Source organism: Dendrobates tinctorius, unplaced genomic scaffold, assembly GCF_039654945.1.
Source record: "Dendrobates tinctorius isolate UK_male_01 unplaced genomic scaffold, ASM3965494v1 ptg000021l, whole genome shotgun sequence".
In the NCBI taxonomy this organism is placed as follows: domain Eukaryota; kingdom Metazoa; phylum Chordata; class Amphibia; order Anura; family Dendrobatidae; genus Dendrobates; species Dendrobates tinctorius.
The window spans coordinates 18,262,697-18,274,421 of NW_027361689.1; positions in this window are offsets into that span (position 1 = coordinate 18,262,697).

Below are 11,725 nucleotides of genomic sequence, written 5' to 3' on the forward strand. Positions count from 1 at the left end.
AGGGTTAGGAGATTAAGGAAGGTGACATTGAAAAAGTTGCAGTTGTTGCTAGGCCGATTGAATTTTGCATGCAGGATAATGCCCATGGGCCGAATTTTTTGCCGCAGGTTGACTGGTGCGACGGCTGGGGTGCGATTGGCACATCACTTCATTTGGGTGACTAGGGAACACAGGGAGGATCTGGCGGTGTGGCAGCGATTTTTGGAAAATTACAATGATAGATCTTTGATTCAACAGGAATTTTTGAACAAATTTGATTGCGAGATTTATACGGACGCGGCAGGCGGGGTCGGTTATGGGGCCTATTGTAGGAGTCGGTGGAGCGTTGGCAAGTGGCCCGATCGGTGGCATCAGAGAGGCTTGACAGAAAACCTGGTTTTGCTAGAATTGTTCCCCATTTTGGTGGCAGTATGGATTTGGGGCTAGATGTTTGAGAATAGGAGAGTTAGGTTTCATTGTGGTAACATGAGCGTGGTGTCGGTGATTAACACTTTGTCCGCTTCCTCTCCCCCGGTGATTAACCTGGTGAGGGAATTGGTGGTACGGTGCCTGGAATTGAAAGCTTGGATTACTGCGGTGCATGTGCCTGGCGTGCAAAACTCTATAGCGGATGCTTTGTCTCGTTTGCAGTGGGAGCGCTTCCGGGAACTGGCACCAGACGCGGAGGCCTCAGGAGCGGAATGCCCTTTGCATTTCTGGCAGATTATTACGGACGTGCAGGAACATTGATCCGGTAGTCGGTTACGAGACAAACTTGGGCATCATACGAAGCAGCATGGAACATATGGCGGGCATGGGCGTCCCGTTGAGGAGCATTGGAGTCCAAAGAAGACAGGACATCAGCGGTGTTGTTTCTGGTTGGCAGGGTGGCTGAAATGGGCTGGTCAGTTACAAGGGTTAATAAATTCCTTGCTGACCTGGCTTTTGGTTTTAAGTTGGAAGGTTCGGTCTATGTCACGAAGAATTTCCTGGTTAGACAAGCGTTGAAAGGTTTTCAAAAAGGGACCCAGAGTTTTGACAGGCGTCGACCTATTTTGTTTAGCACGCTGGAAGGGTTGGGGAGAGTTCTGGAAAGGATTTGTAGTTCTCCGTTTGAGGTGGCATTGTTCAAATTGGCTTTTTCTTTAGCGTTTTTTGGGGCTATGCGGATAGGCGAAATAGTGTTGCGTAGTAGAGACAGGGCTGAAGGTTTGCTGGCGGAGGATTGTGAATTCTGGAATGGGGGGATTATTTTTTGGATTCAGCGTTCTAAAACTGATCAGTTGGGAAGGGGTAAGCGAGTGGTATTGGGGAGAGTGGAAGGGGCTGTGATGTGCCCGGAAAAGTGTTTGGAGTCATATTGGAGCTTGTGGTTGGGTTGAGTGGGACCCTTATTGTGCCACGAGGGCGGCGCATTTTTGTCTCGTTTTCAGTTTATTGCGGTTCTTAAGAAAGGTTTGAGGGAGTTGGGTCTCCCTTCTGGCTCATACAGGCTGCATTCTTTTAGGATTGGTGCTGCCTCTGAAGCACATAGTCTTTTGTTTGGGGGCGGACGAGATCAAGCGTATCGGTCGCTGTAATTCCGATCGATACTTGACATATGTGCGGCATTGATGGGGCTGGGCTGAACAGTTTGAGGGTGATTAACGATTGCTGTTTTGGTTATGTATTTCAGGTCCGGATCCATACTTGGCCTGGATTTTCGGACACTCGTTTGTGTATTGGGGGGCGCTTCGGGCGGATGTGAGGCCGGATGGTAGGCAATTGGGTTTTCGGAGGGATCGAGTTGTCGTTCGATGGTTGGGACTTCGAGGGATGGTCTGGAGCAGGGTTTTGTCGGAATTTTCTAGATTTGCTCATTTGGATAAGGCTCCCAACATTTTGGTTGTACATCTGGGAGGAAATGACTTGGGCGTCAAACCTGTCAGGTAGTTGATTAGGGACATTCGCTTTGATTTTTTGAGGTTGTGGGCATCGTTTCCTGGGGTGCTGATGGTTTGATCTGATATTGTTCCCAGACAGAAATGGAGGGTGGCCCGATCGTTAAAAGAGATTAACAGGGCCAGGGTGAAGTTGAACAGGGCCGTATCCAGTTTTGTTTCCAGAAATGGGGGTATCTGCATACGGCATTTTGAATTGGAATTGGGGGTTGGTAATTTTTGGAGGGACGATGGGGTTCATTTGAACGAGATCGGAATTGATTTATGGGCATTGGCGATACAAGGTGGAATCGAAATAGCACTGGTGGTGTTGGGGCACTCACGAGCCTGAGGTGGTCAGTGCTGTGCGGGGGTGGGGTTCTTGGAGTTAACGCTGAATCAGCGAAAAGGAATTGGAAGTTAAAATTCTGGACAGTTTAAAATTGTTTCGGTGGATCTGGCTTTTGGTTACGGCTCTGGATGGGGTTTTACCCGGGAGCTTTTGGTGGTTGGACTTCCCGAAATGGGATTTTTGGTGCCCTCGAGCTGGTGGTTTATGGCTGAGGGTAACGTGGAGTTTTTGAAGTTCTTGTGTTTTTGACAAATATTTAGCCAGAATTTTTGGGGCTCCAAGAACCCTCCCCTCAGGTCATATAAGATTGTGTACTTAATACTTGTTGTAAATGTTTATGTTATTTGTTAATAAACTGGCCGCTGTGGCCAAAATTACCCAAAGAAGATAATGTGTAGTGTTTTTATTCTAATAGGATGTGTGTTTTCCTAATACGGGAAGTGTATATTGGGGGTACAGGATGAGGGAAAACCCCCAGATTGGCCATACGCGGTCAAGACGGGGCAGGAATAGGCGCAGCTCCTATGTAAGCCCCACATGACTGCGCTGGGGACATGAAGGAGTTTTTTTATTTTGTTTTAAAATCAGGTGGGGAAGGATGGGATTGGTAGTTTAGGGATAGGGGAGGAGAGCTGGGGGTGGGGCGTTATATAGGGTCAAGAATGTGCGGGAACCCCTCACTTCGGCCGGAAGGACAGCAGGAGAAGACCCACCCTCCCCATTTTAATCGCACGGGGGTTGGTCGAGGTTGAGCTGGGAGCATGGTGAAGGCATATTAGCGGTGGTTCAAATGGAGGTTGTTTCGTCACAGTGGCAGAATTGGCGGGGGGTGGGGTTCTTGGAGTTAACACTGAATCAGCGAAAAGGAATTGGAAGTTAAAATTCTGGATAGTTTAAAATTGTTTCAGTGGATCTGGCTTTTGGTTACGGCTCTGGACGGGGTTTTACCCGGGAGCTTTTGGTGGTTGGACTTCCCGGAATGGGATTTTTGGTGCCCTCGAGCTGGTGGTTTACGGCTGAGGGTAACGTGGAGTTTTTAAGTTCTTGTGTTTTTGACAAATATTTAGCCAGAATTTTTTGGGCTCCAAGAACCCTCCCCTCAGGTCATATAAGATTGTGTATTTAATACTTATTGTAAATGTTTATGTTATTTGTTAATAAACTGGCCGCTGTCGCCAAAATTATCCAAAGAAGATAATGTGTAGTGTTTTCATTCTAATAGGATGGATGTTTTCCTAGTACGGGAAGTGTATATTGGGGGTACAGGATGAGGGAAAACCCCCAGATTGGCCATACGCTGTCATGTGCCTACTCAGGCAGGAGCTGTGATCTCTGCTCCTGTCCTCCATACTGAAAGGGGGTCTTTTGAGCAATTGGTGGGGAGGGGAGTCTCAGGACCTGAATCCTCACCTATCTGCTCAGAATTAAAGGGCCAGAAACATATAAAAAAAATACCAAAAGTTTAATTACATCTTTAAGAAAGCTTCTGGTTAGTCGAGGATGGAGGAGAACAGGAGTCCGGATGCAGAAGTGTCAGACAAGTCCAAGATTAAAGCATGTTCATAGACTTACCATGATTGCTGGCATTATGCCCCATTATTACAATCATTTATACAGAGTTTATGTAACCAAAATCTTGCCAAACCTACTAGTGCAACGTTACATACCCTTCTATACCAGGAGTGGCCACTACACCGTGCTCTGTTTACACCCGGTCATCAGCAGACCATATAACAGATGATTGGTGGGGGTGCCAGGTGATGGAACCCTAATGATCTGATGTCAATGACCTATCCAACAAATAGGTAAGCTTTTTAAGATTGAACTCCTCCCCTCCCACATACACCAGGGATATCTGGCGGCAAGTGAAGGTCTGACTGATCGAGCCAGCTGAGAGCTCCTGTGTTCTCCAAGAGAGAGCTGATGCCAGACATCTCTGGAGATGGCTCATCTCATGGAGAACAAAAGGATTGGCCATCCGAAATTGGATATGCTGGATCCTTATCTTCTCCTGCCATCATCTTTCAGGGGACCCAATACATAGTAGACTGTCCACTTAACCTGTCGATATCATCAGGTTCAGCTGACAATAGTCTAATGTACAGTGCCTTGCGAAAGTATTCGGCCCCCTGGAACTTTTCAACCTTTTCCCACATATCATGCTTCAAACATAAAGATACCAAATGTAAATTTTTGGTCAAGAATCAACAACAAGTGGGACACAATTGTGAAGATGAACGAAATTTATTGGTTATTTTAAATTTTTGTGGAAATTAAAATACTGAAAATTGGGGCGTGCAATATTATTCGGCCCCTTTACTTTCAGTGCAGCAAACTCACTCCAGAAGTTCATTGTGGATCTCTGAATGATCCAATGTTGTCCTAAATGATTAATGATGATAAATATAATCCACCTGTGTGTGATCAAGTCTCCGTATAAATGCACCTGCTCTGTGATAGTCTCAGGGTACCGTTTGAAGCACAGAGAGAATCATGAAGACCAAGGAACACTACAGGCAGGTGATACTGTTGTGGAGAAGTTTAAAGCCGGATTTGGATACAAAATGATTTCTAAAACTTTAAACATCCCAAGGAGCACTGTGCAAGCAATCATATTGAAATGGAAGGAGTATAATACCACTGCAAATCTACTAAGACCCGGCCGTCCCTCTAAACTTTCATCTCAAACAAGGAGAAGACTGATCAGAGATGCAGCCAAGAGGCCCATGATCACTCTGGATGAACTGCAGAGATCTACAGCTGAGGTGCGACAGCCTGTCCATAGGACAACAATCAGTCATACACTACACAAATCCGGCCTTTATGGAAGAGTGGCAAGAAGAAAGCCATTTCTCAAAGATATCCAAAAAAAAGTGTTGTTTAAAGTTTGCAACAAGCCACCTGGGAGACACACCAAACATGTGGAAGAAGGTGCTCTGGTCAGATGAAACCAAAATTGAACTTTTTGGCAACTATGCCAAATGATATGTTTGGCGTAAAGGCAACACAGCTCATCACCCTGAACACACCATACCCACCGTCAAACATGATGGTGGCAGCATCATGGTTTGGGCCTGCTATTCTTCAGCAGGGACAGGGAAGATGGTTAAAATTGATGGGAAGATGGATGGAGCCAAATACAGGACCATTCTTGAAGAAAACCTGTTGGAGTCTGCAAAAGACCTGAGACTGGGATGGAGATTTGTCTTCCAACAAGACAATGATCCCAAACATAAAGCAAAATCTACATTGGAATGGTTCACAAATAAACATATCCAGGTGTTAGAATGGCCAATTCAAAGTCCAGACCTGAATCCAATCGAGAATCTGTGGAAAGAGCTGAAAACCGCAGTTCACAAATGATCTCTATCAAACCTCACTGAGCTCGAGCTGTTCGCCAAGGAAGAATGGGCAATAATTTCAGTCTATCGATGTACAAAACTGATAGAGACATACCCCAAGCGACTTGCAGCTGTAATCGTAGCAAAAGGTGGGGCAACAAAGTACAGTATTAAGTTAAAGGGGCCGAATAATATTGCACGTCCCATGTTTCAGTTTTTGAATTTCCACCAAAATTTAAAATAACCAATAAATTTCGTTCAACTTCACAATTGTGTTCCACTTGTTGCTGATTCTTCACCAAAAATTTACATTTGGTATCTTTATGTTTGAAGCCTGATATGTGGGAGAAGCTTGAAAAGTTCCAGGGGGCCAAATACTTTTGCAAGGCACTGTATATGGGGGCCTTAATACTTAATATGCAGGTCCTAAACCCAAGACAGCTTGTAAAATATGCCAAAGGAACTAAAGAGGTGCAATTCCCCTAATAGGTGGTGCATCATTGACTGCCCGTATACTGCAAAGCCATAATATCCGCCAATTTCTAGGGTAACATAGTAAATTTGGCATGCTGCAGGTGACCCTGCAATTACGGTTAGGCCAACCCTCTTTTTTGAAAGGGGGTGGAAAAAGGGCATAAAGTTGCACAGTTTTGCAAAAACGTCTGTTTAACACCAGCGCAACATGACAAAATGCAGTGCCAACAAATTGGGTCTAGCTGTACATACACATGCAATCAATATCACAATGTAATGGGATCCCAAGATAGTCCTTTTTGAAGGTAGTGAAGAGTGTTCCATTCAACAAATAACTCTTTAGTATATTGAAGCCCTATGCAAGTGCAACATTTTGAAAAATAAGTGGTCTTTGCAAGTATCTCTAATAAAAGGTAACGTCCTGCTGAACTTAAAGAGAACCTGTCACGTTGCACAAGCACTTCCATCTGTGGACAGCAGGATACAGTGAAGAAGTGATCAGAATTAAATACAGGCCTTACTCAGTGATTGACACATATTTCTCCATCCCTAGTTATACAGGGAAGATTTTCAATCATTGAATAGGACCGCCCACTGGACTCATCGGCATGACATCCAAATATAATAAACAACACTGCTGGTACAATGAGGGAATCCTGCCACCCGGTGGTCATTAAGAGCAGTGATGTCCTAACGTCCCAGGAGAGGTGTGCACAACTCTGATTTATCTAGCACACCTGACTTAGTATTAGACTATGTTCACATGTCCTTTTGGGTTCAGATTTTAACGGATGCAGTTAAAAAAAAAAATATTCAAAAACAAAATCAAAAAACAAACTTTTTTAAAGTCTGGTGCATCAAAGTACTGAACATTTTTCTATATATCTAGGATTGAGATCTATTAGAGATGTTGCTGTGTTTCTGAGATCGCGGGGTGTCCTACTGCCGCAGCTGAGATACTGTGCGTTATTGATGGTGCGGCAATGCGCTTGGTGGCCGGTCTAATGCCAGACAGTGCCTGACCCCAGCACTAACGGTAGGACTGTTAGACCTTTGTCTACCGGCTATGCTGGTCGCTGCTTGTGGATCCTAAGAACGTTCTATGTCCACACCTTTGTATACCAGCCACTTTTGCCTTCTCTGTATTATATCCGATCGGCTCCCTTTTGTTGGTGGACTATTTCTGGTTTTAGGGCTCCTCCTGCTGCTGTGATCTGGTATGCAGCTTCAGATGTCTATGCACCTTATTATTGTGATTTTAGTGACACCTAGTGAATTTCGGTGTTATATTTTTTTTTATGCGAGTTTGTTTTTCATCTAGAATGGGAGTTATTGAAGGTAAGATGGCGTTTACTATCTTCTAATTGATTTTTTTATTTTATTTTTTTTTGCTTACTAGATGTCTTCTTTAACGAAGCAAGTGATCCAGGAAACCTTGATGGAGAATGTGTTCTCTCTGCAAGCAAGTTATCAGAAGGTTGGATTCTGGAAGTACAGTATGTGACTTGTGTGATCCTCCTGAAGGATCTGCAGTCCAATTGGAAGCAAGAAAATTCTTCAAATTGTAAACGCAACTTCAAGAAGATCAAAAGTTAACGTAAGACCTCAATAAAATGTAAAGCTCGCAATGACGGCCATGATTCTTCGCCCGATCGTTCAGCCAAGCACTTGTGTTATGAGAAAGCCAACGGCATTAGTCTAATGTGTATTGGGGATCATCAATAAAAGAAAAAAAACAAAGGAATGCTAATGGAAACAGGGTGAAGACATTGTGAAGGTAGTAATTTAGAATTTATATGCCCGGTGGAAAAACATATATATAACCCTGCAACCAAAAGAACAGGACAATAAAAAAACCTTACTCAGGACCATCGGGAAATACCACAGGGATAAACAAAAAAAGAAGAAACCAACATAGAAGTCCAAGATAGAGTATAATAAAATATAATATTTTATTAATTAATAATTAAAAATAAAAAATCAGGAGAATTATAATGGGAACAAAACCAGTATGTACTAAAACAGTTGATAAGAATTAAGGCGGCACATCCACACAATATTTGGTACAATGAAGATAAAATAAACTCAAACCACAATTGCGATGCCCAAATGAAATAATGATATGGTGAACGCAAAAAAAAATTAATATACGTTTACAAATCTTATTTACGAGTATTTAGTGTGATACACTAGTTGCAGGGCAATCAAATATAAAGTGCTTAGTGATGATGAAAATAAAAAACTAGGTGCCAAAATAACGTTATTGCAAAAAAAAATAGTGAAATCACAAGTGAGCATGCTGTGTGTGTGTACATTGGGAAAAGCAAATCTGGTATATAGATGTATTGGAAAAGACAATATTACAATGATGGAGAAGGGAGACAACCGAAAATGTGTAGGAACACAATATGAATGCAATCAATGAAAATATAAGGAGAAATGCTTACAGAAATAATGGGGTCTCACTCCCCAGGGATGGCGTGCCTTCCCAACGCGCGTTGCGGCTCATTGCCTTCGTCAGGCAACTAGTGTATCACACTCTATACTTGTAAATAAGATTTGCAAATGGGTCGCCCTCCCAGGGCCGTGGGGTACTCGGTACCGGGCCGGTATCGGTGGGATGTGTCACAGCGGCGGTGACCCGGACCGTGGCCCCGGGCGCCCAATGGATAGGGGGATGTGAATGGCGGAATGTAGTTAGATGAATAGTTCATGACGCCACCTGTGGTGTTCAGCAAGGGAGGTGTTAAGCCGGCGCTGCAGACAGATCCTCTGGGACAGATGGGGGGGTGCAGCAAGGATGGTATAGCCCTGCACAGGCAGCGCTGTTGTCCCAGGGCAGTGTAGATATGGAGACACTTAGATGGTGTAGTGTCCGGCGCAGGGGATGTAGCAGTGCCAGGTGGACGGACGCAGGAAGGAATGGAGGACACCAGGGCATGTAGTTCCAAAGCTTTACTCACAGTCTGTAGTGCCCACTTCTGTGCTGTGTCCTCCGGGTCAGGGACTCAGTCAACCTCCAGGCAAGATGGAAAGTTCCCTTCCACACTCCGCCAACTTATGTACCTTTCCTGAACGTCTCCTCTATAGCTCCTTTAAGAGTGAAGATCTCCTAGTACTGAATTACACTGGAGTTCCTCCTGATAGATGTTCCCAAGAACTCTACTTGCATGGCAGACAGCTGTAGCCTGCTTCGGGGACTCTCAACTCCTAAGTCCCGGCTCTCTATCCATGTTGCTGTTGTGCCCTCAAGTCTTAGATGGGAGTAGTGCATTTACAGCCCACTACTCCATCGGTGTCTGCTGCAGAGCCGTTAGTTTTCATACAACCTCGGGGACTGGGCCTCGGCCTTGCGCTTAGAACTTCTAGGCAGGGTTCTTCCTCTAACCCACGTCCTCTGTGTTCCCTTTTACTCCTACGTTCCATACTTGTCCTTTGCCTTCTATGGAATCTCAATGTCCTTCTCCTTCTTTCCTTTCCCGTGCCAGGTGGCTCAGGTCACTGAGGCAGCTGCAGCACTCCTTCCTCCATCCCTCTTCCAGGGATCCCCACTCCTCCCGAGTGGCTTCCTCTCCTACTCAACCTCCTGACTGAACTCACCTCAATCCTGGAACTGTCCCGCTCTTATATATATCTGAACTCCACCCACCTCCCAGCATCGTCTAGTGTTCCAAGCAGGGAACCACCAAAGGTGCTCTGCTTCTATCTAAGCAAGGAGCCGCAATGTGGTTTTGATGAACTACTGTATTGTGTGGGGTGCGAGTGTTGGAGCGTGGTCAGGAGCCTCCAACATACCTGGATGGTGGAGCACCACACCTTAGGAGAAGGTGCAGTACCTCTGTGGCGACTGAACCTCAGGGGTGCCACACAAACATATATCAATTTTGAGTTCACCATATCATTATTTCATTGGGGCATCGCAATTGTGGTTCGAGTTTATTTTATCTTCATTGTACCAAATATTGTGTAGATGTGCGGCCTTAATTCTTATCAACTGTTTTAGTACATACTGATTTTGTTCCCATTACGATTCCCCTGAGTTTTGATTTTTAATTATTAATGAATAAAATATTATATTTTGAACTGGTATATGTAGGTTTCTTTTTTTTGTGTTTAATGTGTATTGGGGGTCTTAAAGGGAAAATAACAGATTATGCATGCTGCCTGATCTAGAGGCAGCATGTATCAGCCATAGACTGCACGATTTCAGCTAGATCTGTTTGACTTTGAAACACTGCGGCATTTCAGAAAAAAACATGCTGTGAAAACCGCCTAGTCAGACTAAGACTAATCGGACAAGCAGGTCCCCAGCGGCTTCTCCCCTCCCACTGCATGGGACTGACAGGTCTCTTCCTACGTGCGTGTATAGGGAAAGACCCATCACTCCAGTGGAGCGGGCGACTTTCTCAAAGTAGTAAAATAGTCAGTGGATCTGAAGAGGTAAGGAAGGAACAAAAAGACAAAAAGAAAAAAGAAAACGGTAAGTGGCATCTACAGGGCACAGCAAGGAGGAGACAAGCCAGGTCCAGATAGGATAAAGCTGGCAAAAGAATAAGGAATGTGCAGTCACCAAGTTGATGAAAATAGAGTCCTTTATTCCATATTTCAGGACATGGACAGGGTATTCAGGAGATTTAGAGGGGTGCAGGGAAGAGAGTGTGGACAATGGCCGCTTTGCGTTATTCCAACACTTCTACGAGTCCAGAGTTGGCATGATCATTCCACTGTTGTGCATGGTTAGCACCACCTCATTAGGCGAGCACCATTCACACTGTTCTAATTCACTTATTTGATCGGTACACACACAAAGCGTTTTTCTTTGCTTTTCCTACTGGATTTGAAGAGTGACAGATAATCCAAAAAGCAGCAATTAATCTACTGTACTTCTCTAAGGGCCCTGTCACAGATAATGACTCACCAGCGATCCCGACAACGATATCAACATGTCAGGATCGCTGGTGAGTCGCTACATGATCACTGGTGAGCTGTCAAACGCGCGGCGGCGCTGTGTTCGTTAATTACCAGTGCTCTGATGCAGGGAGCTGGTAACTAACACACACATCGGGTATCCAAGGCACGTGCGTCCCTTAGATACCCGCTGTGTATGTTAGTTACCAGCTGATCGCTGGTCTCCCGCCTGTCACACGCAGCGATGCGTGCTGGACAGCGGGAGACCAGCGATCAAAGAAAAGTCCAGGGCTTTCCTACAGCGATCAGCGATACCGGCAGGGGGGCTGGTTGCTGATCGCTGTCACACACAGCGATCTCGCTGGTGAGATCGCTGTTGCGTCAGAAAACTTGTGACTCAGCAGCGATCTCGCTAGCGAGATCGCTATGTGTAACGGGGCCCTAAGAAGTCTAACAAAGTCTGTCCCAATCATTCTTTGCCTAAATATTTTTTTTTTAGTTAGATTGGTCAAAACCTGTGAGGAAGACAGGCCTAGGTCAGAGGTTCAGAATTATTTATTATTCATCCTTGCTAATGGACCCAATGGATAGTAAAACAGAATTTATTTTACTCATCACTAATGGCCACAGCTTCTTCTAGAAAAGCAGATCCTGGCTAAGGATTTGCAAGATGGAGTCTTAAGAATGAAAACCTTCAAGAATATTCCCAATCTTGAACTTGCTTTAGAGTTTCTAGTGGACTTTTCTTTGGA